At 48.0% G+C, this 12,979-nt stretch overlaps 1 protein-coding gene across 1 annotated transcript in view; it reads left to right on the top strand.

The window, feature by feature from the left end:
* Nucleotides 1-12,979, top strand: part of LOC142765461 (uncharacterized) — a 53,544-nt gene that overhangs the window by 965 nt on the left and 39,600 nt on the right. The gene's annotated exons all lie outside the window — the stretch shown is intronic.

Raw genomic sequence — 12,979 nt, 5'->3', positions numbered from 1 at the left:
GTGCGTTAACATGCAGTCAGACCTTTTTTTTAACTGTGCAGGTGTAAAATGCCGACCATGCGCCAAGGCAAGCCTGTCCTTGATTAGAAAAAAATGCAAGGTGATGCGTACAACTGCTGCTACTGGTGCCACTCCTGCTACTGGTGCCACTTCTGCGAAGTGAGCCAGTTGTCGCCAAACAAAAAACAGGAGACAGCAAAATTGTCGACTGCTTGTACAGATGTCAAACTTGAAATCAAAACTAAGAGATGTGGTGAAGCAGAAAAAGGCTGTAAAAAAAGGCACTTTTGAAGAAAGTATTGGTTACATGCCTCCAAAGCAAAGAGAAGCAGCACTACATTTCCTCTGTGCTCCCAAGCGAGCGAGTACCAGGGGATGAAAATTCACTCAGAATTGGATAATAGAGGGTCTACTCATGAAGATGAAAAGTCTAAAGCTTTACAAATACACGAGAAGCTTAGTACTACCACGGCCAGGCTAGAGAGAGAGCTGCGCCTGCTGTCATACGGCCTTCGCAAGAGGCCTAGTTCCTGCCTGCGGCCGCTGCTAGGAGCTGACGCTGCGGGCCAACCATGCGAACGCGCTAGTCTTTCACTCCACGCGCGGGTTCTGCTCTCCTTTTCTTTATTTTTCACTACAATCACCACTACTGGTGCACGCAGAAGGAAGTTAAAAGGGGCCAGCTAGGAAGAGCCAAACGAAGACTCCATGCCCATCACCGAATAATGGTTTCTGATCTTCGGCTGATTATTTGTGTCGATCACTACACGCACCAGCCAAACGCGACTTTGATATATAGTCCCAAAGTGACCATGAGCCATTTTGCAATTTCTCTAAAAAATTTATGAAATAATTACGAAAGTTGACAGAACGTGGAATCGTCCTAAATTATTAGTGTATCGCGAATAAATTACAAGCCTTGGCGTTTTTTATTGTGTGGTTACATTTTTGTCTACTTTTTGGTCTTTAATGCTGCCCTCCCTGCCCCTTCCCTCTTTTCTTAACTGAAATAATAAGTACACCGCTGTCGTGGGTGCCCGCCATCGGGTGCAACAAACAGAATTGCTGCAAAATTTTGCTCTCAGCGCAGCGCGATTGATTCGCCTTGGATAGTTCCAATGTTTCGGTTTCATATGCAGGTTGAAGTACTTAGCGGCGTACTCTAATTGTCATAGGTTGTCATCAACCTATCAAATGTCATCAAAGGCACCACGCAAACTGGAAACGAGTTTATTTGGAGAGAGATATTACAGTAATATGAACAACAGCACAGGAGCTTGTCAGAAGCTAGCAAGTAAACATTCGGTAATTACCCCTAAAGAGTTGATTGATTGATATGTGGGGTTTAACGTCCCGAAACCACCGTATGATTATGAGAGACGCCGTAGTGGAGGGCTCCGGAAATTTCGACCGCCTGGGTTTCTTTAACGTGCAACCAAATTTTAGCCCACGGGCCTACAATATCTCCGCCTCCATCGGAAATGCAGCCGCCACAGCCGGGAATCGAACCCGCGACCTGCGGGTCAGCAGCCGAGTACCTTAGCCACTAGACCACCGCGGCGGGGACCCCTAAATAGTTTGCAATACATTGAAGTAAACAGGAAAAAGAAGAATTGCACCATTTGAACACATAAATAATGGTGTTTCCCAGTTCGAGCCCCAGAAAAAAATCATCTTCAGCGTGACAAAACAGTCTTGCACAAAAGAAACGTTGTTCGAGCTGGAGAAGCTTCACAGTCAGAAGTGCTTCTTCGACGGCTTTTGTGTATAGTTCATGCGCTTTTCATTGTCGTCGGTGACACGAGTGGAGTGATTCACTAAAAGTATCCTGAATAATTTGTCAGCAATCAAACTTGCTGACCCTCTTCGGTAACTATTGTCAACACTTTCGGGGCAATTCAGCAGAGGTACGTCCGGACGCGGTTCTACGAGCAGCTGTAGAACTTCGAGAACATGCGTGCGTAACAGGTGTTTGCTATTTTGTCGAATAATGTGATCATCCCGTTTCCGCTTAGTTGGTTTGCGAGGGGGCAAAGATTGTCGTTCGCTGGTTCTTTCCGGGACTTCTTCGCACTTGGCGCAAAGTATGCGGGATAATCTTCAAAGACAGTTGGCACGGCTCCGGGAAGCAGCTTTCTTATCCTGCAGTCAGGAGCGTAATCGACCTGACGGAAGTGCCTGCTGCATACGACAGTCGATGGCGACTTGTCGTTTATTACGAGGTTCTGCCTTGAAATGTTCCGCTGCTACTTTGGCCACAGTTCTTGATCCACAGGGAACTGGTGGAACGAAACCTTCAGCGTTTTCCCGGCACGTGATTTGCAGTACGGGACACAACAGAACACCATCACGGTACCGGTCAAGGCATATACACTGAATTCACTTTACTATGTTGAACAAGATGCAGCGCACTGCGATGCATTTCTGAAAACTCACGCCTACAGCCTCCCTCAGACCGAAAAAAAGTAAGACAATGTGATTGCTGTTAAATTACAGAATCACAAACGCTGCGAAAACAGCCCGCACGCGCATCGAAAGCAGCCTGCAAATGCAAGCGCGCAAGTGCCAGGCAAGGGTTGGTTCGCGTAGCCCCCGTGCGGAGAGTGGTGGAACTGTGCGTCGAGACTCCTGCCCTTTGTTTTCGCCGCCGCAGCGGAGGCCGTATGAAAGCGTGCGCCGCTCCCTCTCTAGCCCGGCCGTGGTCCTACTAAGTGAAGACACGTTGAGAAAATATCTGAACTCGTACAAGACCAGGTCTGGTTTCTGCACAAGGGTTCTGAGTGCTCTAAAAAAAGATGAGGTTGATAGCCGTCTTTAAGTGACACAGGGGGCTGCTAATTGACGAATTGAAACTATTCGAACTTTTGTCAGCCAAATCCGCCACCACTATTGAAGGTTTCTTTGATCTAGACCAATTTAAAACTAAAAGATAGATGTGAGCCATGGGACCATGGCATTGTGATTATGTTTACACCTTTCACAGGCAAGTGGACCCAAGTCCTAGCAGTGTTCGCAACACACGGAAACGTTAAAAGAGAGCTTCTTGCGAAAATTCTGGTGGAGGCTGTATTGCTTGCAGAAGATGCAGGTCTTTTTGTGGACTTTGTCACTTGCGATGGTACAACAAGGAACCAGAAGATGTGAAAGGTACTGGGAATTGAAGCAAGGTCTCAAAACATTCAGTGTAGAATAAGGCATCCTAAAGACAGCTGTCGCTACGTACACTTCCTTTCCGACTTTCTGCATTTCATAAAGTGTCTTCGCAACAACTTGTTCCTCCACGACTTCAACACTCCTGACGATCTGGTAGGTATTGCAGCTCCCCTTTATTCTTTTTTGTCTGTTGTTTTATTGTTGTGTATTTGTTATAGAATTGGCACGAATGCTTTCCTACCATTTTTGCGTTGATGTTATGGGGATACAATTCTTCGTGAAATGTATACCTCGTGTTCGGTTGGTTGATTGAGTAAATGTCAATTTAAGATAGAACCCATACACTACTGCTAGGGAAAATAAACGGGGAAACGTGATCGGAACATACACAAAACAAGATTTTCAACGCTTCTTAAGTTCCAGAATCAACTAACGAATTTAATTTACCAGAGGATTTTTTTGTAGAGGCAGTCAGTTGTTTGAGCATGCGTGCTAACGCTACGACAGTGTAACGTATACATACTTTTTTATTTTTAACGGAGAGGAGGATCCCGTCTTTTCTGGGCTGTTGCATGGGAGCACGAAATCCGACGTCTCAAGCTCAGCAGTCACTTTTTTTCTTTTTTGGGGGGGGGGGGGAGTCAACAGGTTACAACAGCCCACAAAGGGGACTATGAAAATGCCCAGGCAACCATCAGTGAAAAAGTCTACACTTCTTACCACGTTAGCTTTCATTTTACGAAGCCGTGCGCCACCTACAGGCATTGAGTATTAGACTCGGTATTGGAGCTTTTACGTACCGTATGAAGCGTGCGGCGATGGTCGGTTTCATGATGTCATGGCAATAACCATCTCCTTCCAACCTTGTGCATCTGCTTCAGAGGCGGATCCAGAGCTGGGGAAAGTAGAAGCAATTGCCCCCCCCCCCCCCCAAAAAAAAATCTCTGTCGGCCCTCCCCCCTCTCAATTTAGTGCTAATAGCCCACCTCATGTCATCAATTAGGACATATGAGTGAAAGCACTGTGAGCACACATTGGCAGAATTTGTGCAATGAAGAGGTTTTTCTGCTAGCAATTACAAAAACACTCATGTCCATGCCCCCCTTTCTTGTGTTGCTTTATGTGACCCCCCCTTCCCGTATTATGAGTGGCTGGATCAGTCCCTGCTCACACAGTTACTTCATTCGTTACCGCGTGCTTGCATAGTGAATTACGCCGTCATTGCTACCTCGCGCGGACACGGTTATTTATGTCCGGGCGACATTAGAGGAGGCTTCATGTCAGAGCCCTTAGCAAATTTTCACATACGCAGGATTAGATTGTTGTCAATAACGATGACCTGATAGTATTTATTTGTCGCCTCATTAAATTGAAGAGCCATAAAATTACTTCCTCATAATGTTTAAAAGGTTCTGGGTTTTACCAAATGATTGGAGCGTCCCCGTCACTTCAATAGAAGGAGTTTCAATTACCTATGATTTATGTTTCGGGTCTCCTTGGACGCTGTCAAAGACGTTTACGCGATGGATGGAAATATTGTGACACTTCGCGTGATAGATGGCATACGCCAGGCACACCTCAATCCCAACAACTTGGAGAAGATGCGCGTCCCCTACGCCTACCAAGTGTTGGGTCAACAAGTGACCCGTGGTTTGCGCTTCTACCAACAAGATGTCGATTCATCAAGACGCAACTGCATACAGGTGACTTGGCGGCTCTTTGAGTAAGTGTTTCCGAAATCTTAATTGTGTTGATCTCAACAGCAAAGCTTACGATATGCTTGGAAAGTCAACTAGAAGGAAATATTTGTTTGCACAGCTGGGCACTTGAGCAAGCAATATGCACTAGAGCGAGTGTACCATGCTGAGTGTGTACATACACAAGAGGGACCACCAAGTGGCGCCATTTCGTTTGGCTCGCTGCATACAGTGCTCCGCTTTCACGTGTTCTTGGCCCGTGACCGGGCCATACCCATGTCTGGACAAGCTCACTATTCCTTCTAGAAGACTTCCGGGACACGCCAACGCCATCCGGGCCCCGGTCTGACCCCTGGTTGGCCCTCCAGGCCCCTTCAAAAGTACAAAGCGGCGCGGTGCCGCGCCTGCACCTCCGCGACGCAGCGTCCCGCCCAGCACTCGACACCAACGACAGCTGATGCCCTGTCGGTAAGCCCAGCCTCCTCCGAGCGTACCGCTGATACAGCCGTGCCTCCGCTGTCAACATCTGGCAATGTCACCAGACATGTTCTCACATGACACGCATCTCATGATTATCATGTTTGCACCAGTCACATATCTTCGTCATCCATTGACTTCACGTATTACCAAATTTGGCATATGTGAAGATAGCGAAACGGCCGTGAGCGCATCAATGAGTGTGGCATGTAGTCATGTTGTTACATGACACACATGTCGTGATTATCATGTTTGGATATCATTTACCCATGTTGGCCATTCTCGTCACGTTATACCGAATTTGGTACATGTGAAGCTAGTGAAATGGCCGCGAGCGCATCATGAGCGCAGCATGTAGTCCCATTGTTACATGACACGCATCTCATGTTTATCGTGTTTGCCCACGTCTAATACCTTCGTTATCCATTCACATTCCGTAATACCAAATTTGGTATAAGGGAAGCTAGCAATACGGCTGCCAGCGCATCATGAGCGTGACATGTAATCATGTTGTTACATGACACGCATCTCATATTTGTCATGTTTGCACCAGTCACATACCTTCTCCATTCATTCACCTACCGTAGTACCGAAATTGGTATATGTGACGCTAGCGAAACGGCCGCAAGCGCGTCTAGAGCGTGACATGTAGTCATGTCGTTACATGACACGCATTTCATGATTATCATGTTTTCAGGAGTCACATACCTTCGTCATCTAATAACGTCACGTAATACCATATTCGGTATATACCAAGCTAGTGAAACGGCCGCGAGCACATCATGAGCGTGGCATGTAGTCATGACTTACTTGATATTCATGTCATAATTTTCACGTTACGGTCTGTCACTTGTGTTCGCCATGCAATCATGTCATACCATACCAGTTTTGCAACAAGTCATGTGAACAAAACCACCGCAAGAGCTGCAGAACCATGAAATGTAAATCATGACATTCACGACATACATATCCTAATTTTCATGTTTATGACTAGTGAAATATTTTCTTCGTACAGTTATGTTATGCCTTGCCAAGTTTCGTATCGATACCATTATCGAAACGGTCCGGAGAGCTAAATGTCGTCGGCGGCTGGTTAGATAGATAGATATATACATAGATAGATAGATAGATAGATAGATAGATTCGCTCAAAGTCGCTGACGTTCGCTAAGAAATGCTTCGAATTTAAAAGAAGGTTAGCGGTGATGCCAGTGCACTCAAACGCTTCAAAACGTTTGGTTGATGTCATGTTCAATCGTTATTACATGGACATGAGTGAGTCAGAGAGACAGAGAGAGTGTGCGTTTGCGTATGTACGTGCGTACGTGTGTGTTTGTTTACACTTTCGTGATAGACACCGGTTCGTGAACGACGCCAGCTGTCACTGGGGCACCTTTCGTCGTGTCGTTGAAACGACGGCCACAGTTGGTGGATTGTAGGTGAAAGTGCCGTCTGCGTTTGTGCTGCTTGGTTTTCATCGGCCGATTTCCGCCGCCTCGCGCGATATACAAGACACGCGCTAGGCAACGTTGAGCACTCATCCACGCTAGCAAAAAGTGAGAAAAGTGCGTTACCTGGCGCGTGTCTTGTATGGTGCGTTTGGTGTCATCTTTCGAACTATTGCGAGAAGAAGGGAGGGGAACCACCACCTTAAGCATGCCTACGCGAATCAGTTTAGTTAGACACATCGTTTTCAACAAGTGTGAACAGACTTACACGATTAGCTTAACACCATCAGTGAGCATCCAGGCTCAGGGCCAGAACGCTCACTTTCTGCGCCGTTCGCCGCGCGCAGGCGACGAGGACGCCAATCGAGACATTGCAGATTGCATTGCAGAGACATTGCCTTTGTGACTACCGGCATTGGGCAACGGACGCTCGTGGCGTTGGTGCTTGCAGTCGATGCCCTCTCGTTTGACAAGGTAGCTTCCGTCCTTGGATGCTTTGTCGGCGCTGCGCTATCCTCCGGCAGGTCACAGCCACGGTGGCCACCGCATTTCTGTTGATCTCCCGCTTTTTTCTCTGTGACAGCCTTGAGCATGCCGTCTTCTTGAAGAGGTTTCCGAAAATCTCCGATGCGATAAAGCCTCTTCGAAGGGTATCCGTGGATAAAATAGAAAAATTCATGCCTTTTCCAGTCGATAAAGTCACCAGTAAAAAGCGGTAGTCCCGTGGAGGAAACGAAACACTTACATCCCGGTTAGCGTCGGCCGTTTGTTCACCAAGCAAGGAGCGAGCCACCCCTCGTCTGGTCTAGTCGAGCGCCAGAAGTGCAATGAGCTACGCCGATGCTTGTGACTTGTTGGCAAACTTGCCCAAGGCAGACGATGTCAGGAAAGCAATCGTGGTAATACGACATAATTATAAAGCATTTTAAAACGGCGAAAAAACGACCAGTCATCACACAATGCGAATAACATAACAAGTGGGTCATCCAATGCTCCAAATCATTACAAAAGCTTGTTTTTGATCACATATTACCAGTGGCACATACCCACTTTTGGCATAATTCCTCATTGTCATCAGCCACTGCATGAACAATTGGCACGAAATACTTCGTAAGTGTGTAGCGGATACCACACTTCTGAGAAGAATGACGAAAAATAGCATAGCGAATGCCGGCTTACTAACCGAAAATTTTATAAATAATCCCTAGTGGGTATCAAGCAAGTGTGCTTGCAGTAGTTACCCAATGAGTGTTTTGAAAAGCTCTTAAATACCACTCTTCTAGCTTTCCCTGTGACTGTGCTGCGCCGTTCGCGCAGGCCTGGCGATATTTGAATGCGTAGCATTTCTTGGCGAACTTCAGCTACTTTGCGCGTATCTATCTATCTATCTATCTATCTATCTATCTATCTATCTATCTATCTATCTATCTATCTATCTATCTATCTATCTATCTATCTATCTATCTATCTATCTATCTATCTATCTATCTATCTATCTATCTATCTATCTATCTATCTATCTATCTATCTATCTATCTATCTATCTATCTATCTATCTATCTAGCCGCCTACGTCATTTAGCTCTCCTAGCCGTTTCAATAATGGTATCAATACCAAACTTGGTATGGCATAACATGACTGTATGCCATACCATATCACTAGTCAAACATATTTGACTAGTGATAACATGAAAGTCATGACATGTATACCAAGAATGCCATGATTTACATTTCATGGTCCTGCACCTCTTGCGGAAGTTTCGCTCACATATCACGTTGCAAAACTGGCATGGTATGAAAATATTGCATGGCGAACACAAGCGAAATGAAAATCATGACATGCGTCTCATGTAACAACATGACTACAGGCCACACTAATGATGCGCTCACAGCCGTTTTGCTAGGTTCACATATGCCAAATTGTGTATTACGAGACGTCAATTAATGATGAAGGTATGTGACTGGTATCAACATCATAATCGTGAGATGCGTGTCATGTGAGAACATGACTACATGCCACAGTCAAGCCACCAATATATTTTGACGTGACGCGGTGCGCGTGCTCACCGGCGTTCATTTCGTCGCGTCACACCAGCGTTGCCATGCCAGGCGCCGCTATACTGGCATGCGCGCGCCGCGCTGCGTTGCTTTGACGCAGGCGCGTTTCAGCGCGTCCGGCGTCGTTTCGTCACGAAAAGAGGGAGACGCAGTGTTGTCTTGGTGACGCATCGGCGCGAAATGCTGCATGTCACATTTCACGCTGGTTGCCATCGGGCCGTGCCGACGGATGCTGGTCACGCCTGGCGTCAGACTATAGAGTGCTCGCGTTTTGCTTACGAAGCGTCGCTGTGCCCAGCGTGCGCGCGCGTCAACGCTACATTGGAGGATATTGGGTCATTCATGATGCGCTCGCGGCCGTTTTGCTAGCTCCACATATACCAAATTTGGTGTTACGTGACGTCAATGCATGACAAAATATATGACTGATGCAAACATGATAATATGGACACGCGTCTCATGTAAGAACATGATAACATACCACGCTCATAGCGTGCTCGCGACCGTTTCGCTAGCTCCACATATACTAAGTTTGGTATCACGTGACGTGAATAGATGACAAAGGTAAACGACACATGCAAACACGATAATGATGACACGGAAGTCATGTATAGCATAGTTTGCCTCCACCTGGTAACGTTCTGCCGATTTTAAAGTGACATATCAACATTTCTCATTCGTGCTTCGCATATTATCGGTTCCCACGATATGTGGGATCTCCCATTTTTTTTCAATACCGACTTTTCACACCATTTATTCAAGCATACCATTTGAAACGGAGTATATAGATAGATTCGATCGTCATGCAACCATAATATATATATATATATATACATATATATATATATATATATATATATATATATATATATATATATATATAAATATAAATATATATATATATATATATATATATATATATATATATATATATATATATATATATATATATATATATATATATATATATATATAGTGGGAGTAATAATTCAATGGGCCAGTTAGTCTTCGTGAAGGTATGGAATATGGCACAACGGGAGCGTTGTCAACAAGGATAAATATATTAATTTCCCAACAGTTTCGGGAGGGGACCTCCCTTCATCAGGGGATGAGTTCCCCTGATGAAGGGAGGTCCCCTCCCGAAACTGTTGGGAAATAAATATATTTATCCTTGATGACAACGCTCCCGTTGTGCCATATCCCATATAAATATATATATACATATATATATTGCCACGTTCCATTTCCCAAGTTTTTGTTATCGTCCCAAAACACCACACGATTCTCAGCGCAAACCGCGCCTGCAGTTTTCTAGAAGGTTCCGGACTGTAGTAGATCATTTCGATAAGATCACGCCCACTGTGCGAACGGTACAGATTGTTCTGGAAGCTACGCCACCGCCAGCGATAACGCTAGAACATTCGACGGCAAGAGTATAAATGCCGACGCGCTTCGCCGCTTGTCAGTTGTTGATCGAAGGCCGACACTGCGCTCGCCGCTATCAGTCCGAGACTGCTATCTGCGCAAGACTGCTGCTGTAATTAGACTTTCCCTTTACCGGGAACAGGTTCGCCCAAATAAACAGTTAAATACCAACACGAAGTTTCCTGTCTTCGGCCGCGTCACGACCCCGTGACATCTGGTGGAGGTGCTGCTTCGTTCATGTACCGGACGCCCCCGTCAAGCCGTGAACCCAGCCCCCGTCGGGAAGAAGATACCGACGCCAACCAAGAGCAGCGAACGAGCCGCCGACAGCAAGGTCTCCCACCGGAGTACGGCCTTCTACCAGACAAGGTGCGGAAGACCAAGACCATGACCTCGACGGCAGCGACAATGACAACCGGAGCGTCCCAGCCCGCGATCGTCATTTATCAACCCAGGGAACCGCCAACGTTCCATGGCTCACCGTTTGAAGACCCGGAAACCTGGCTAGAAACATACGACCGTGTGGCCGCCCTCAACCACTGGGACAACGAAGAAAAGCTCCGACGTGTGTACTTTTACCTGGAAGACACCGCAAGGACCTGGCTAGAGAATCGGGAGTCCACGCTCCGAACGTGGGATGTCTTCTGCGGCGCATTTCTGCAAACGTTCGCGAGCGTCGCTCGCAAAGAGAGGGCCGCTGCTCTACTCGAGACCCGGGTTCAGCTACCAAATGAAAAGGTTGGAATTTTCACAGAGGAGATGACCCGCCTATTCCGTCACGCTGACCCAGAAATGCCTGAGGAAAAGAAAGTTCGTTTCCTCATGCGAGGGGTCAAACAGGAGCTCTTCGCGGGACTAATGAGGAATCCACCGAACACCGTCCAAGAATTTGTATCCGAGGCGACCACCATCGAAAAAACGCTGGAAATGCGCACCAGACAGTATAATCGTCGCCTGACTCCAGAATGCGCTGCGGCTCAAGCCAGTGACTCCGACGACCTGCGGGAAACGATCCGAGCGATCGTGCGGAAAGAGCTGCGCAAACTGTTGCCTTCGGCGCAGCCTCAAGTGGATTCGATCGCCGACATCGTGCGAGAAGAAGTCCGGCAATCGCTTCGAATTCCCGAAACACCGCCGCCCGAGCCAGCAACTATGAGCTACGCCGCTGCAGTGCGCCACAACGCTCCTCCCCGTCCACGCCAAAACGCCGCCCCGTCGCACTTCCGTCGCCAGACGCCACCGCCGCCACCACCACCACCGACGTCCTACGGTTCCCCAGCAGGCCAGCGCAGTGCACCGAGGAAAACGGACGTTTGGCGTGCACCTGACAACCGCCCGCTCTGCTACCACTGCGGCGAGGCCGGGCACACATACCGCCGTTGCCAGTACCGACAGATGGGACTGCGTGGCTTCGCCGTCAATGCACCGCGTCCGCAGCCAGGAGATCGGCCACGTGACATCGCCGACTACCTGGCAGGAACTCAATGGACACCACGAAGTCCTTCCCGTTCGCCGTCGCCCAGCCGCCGCATGTCACCGCACCTCCGGCAGTACTCTGGCCCAACGCGGGGCCGGTCTCCTAGCCCGTATCCGGGAAACTAAGGGCAGCAACCGATGGAGGTGCGGTTGCCGTGCGACGAACTACCGAAGATCCTCCGACGACGACGACGCCGCGACGGAGCTTTCCGAACACAACGCCAAACAGGCGAACCCCTGACGGCGAAAGCTCACTTACCGAAGGTGGCCTGACGACGCAACAGGGAAGCAGCGGAACAAGCCGACGCAGCCGTGACCCGACGCCACGCCCTAACTGTAATGCGAGACGGCGAACTAGCGACCTCGACGTTCTTATCGACGGCCACAGTGTGACCGCTCTCGTCGATACTGGAGCCGACTATTCTGTCATCAGTGGGTCGTTCACCGCGAAGTTAAAGAAAGTTAGGACAGCTTGGAAAGGCCCTGAAATCCGCACAGCCGGAGGTCATCTCGTAACGCCTGCAGGAATTTGCACAGCGAGAGTCACCATTAACGGCCGTATTTATCCTACAGACTTCGTAGTCCTACAGCGTTGCTCGAGAGATGTCATCCTTGGCATGGACTTCTTATGCCTCCATGGTGCTGTCATCAACCTAAAAACAAAGTCGATAACGTTATCCACAGAAGAAGCACTACCGCCGCGCACGCCGTCAGGACGCCATGTCTTGAATGTGCTGGAAGAACAAGTCACCATTCCACCTCGCTCAAACGTCATTATTTCAGTCGACGCTCCTAAATCACCTGACTTGGAAGGCGTCGTTGAAGGCAGTCAGCATCTGTTGGTCACCCGAAATATTTGCGTCGCAAGAGGAATTGCAGAGCTGCGGGGAGGCAAAGCAACGGTTATGCTCACGAATTTCAGCAATGAGTACAAACATGTGAACAAAGGAACAACGGTCGCATACATCGAGGAAATTGTCGAAGCCACTAGTGCTTTCGCCCTCGCCGATTCTGCGGAACTTGCTCAGAGGAACCAAGCTCCTCCCATAGCTTTCGACGTCAATCCCAGACTTCCGAACGATAAGCAAGAACAGCTCAAGGCCCTGCTCCTGCAATACGAAGATTGCTTTTCGTCGTCATCGAAAATTCGGCAGACCCCAATCACGAAACATCGCATCTTAACCGAAGAAAATGCCAGACCACTCCGTCAGAGTCCGTACAGGGTTTCGACGCGAGAACGTGAGGCC

Source organism: Rhipicephalus microplus, chromosome 1 (assembly GCF_043290135.1).
Source record: "Rhipicephalus microplus isolate Deutch F79 chromosome 1, USDA_Rmic, whole genome shotgun sequence".
NCBI classification, from domain to species: domain Eukaryota; kingdom Metazoa; phylum Arthropoda; class Arachnida; order Ixodida; family Ixodidae; genus Rhipicephalus; species Rhipicephalus microplus.
The sequence above is the reverse complement of the archived record's forward strand: the minus strand, read 5'-3'. Positions and strand labels throughout refer to the sequence as shown.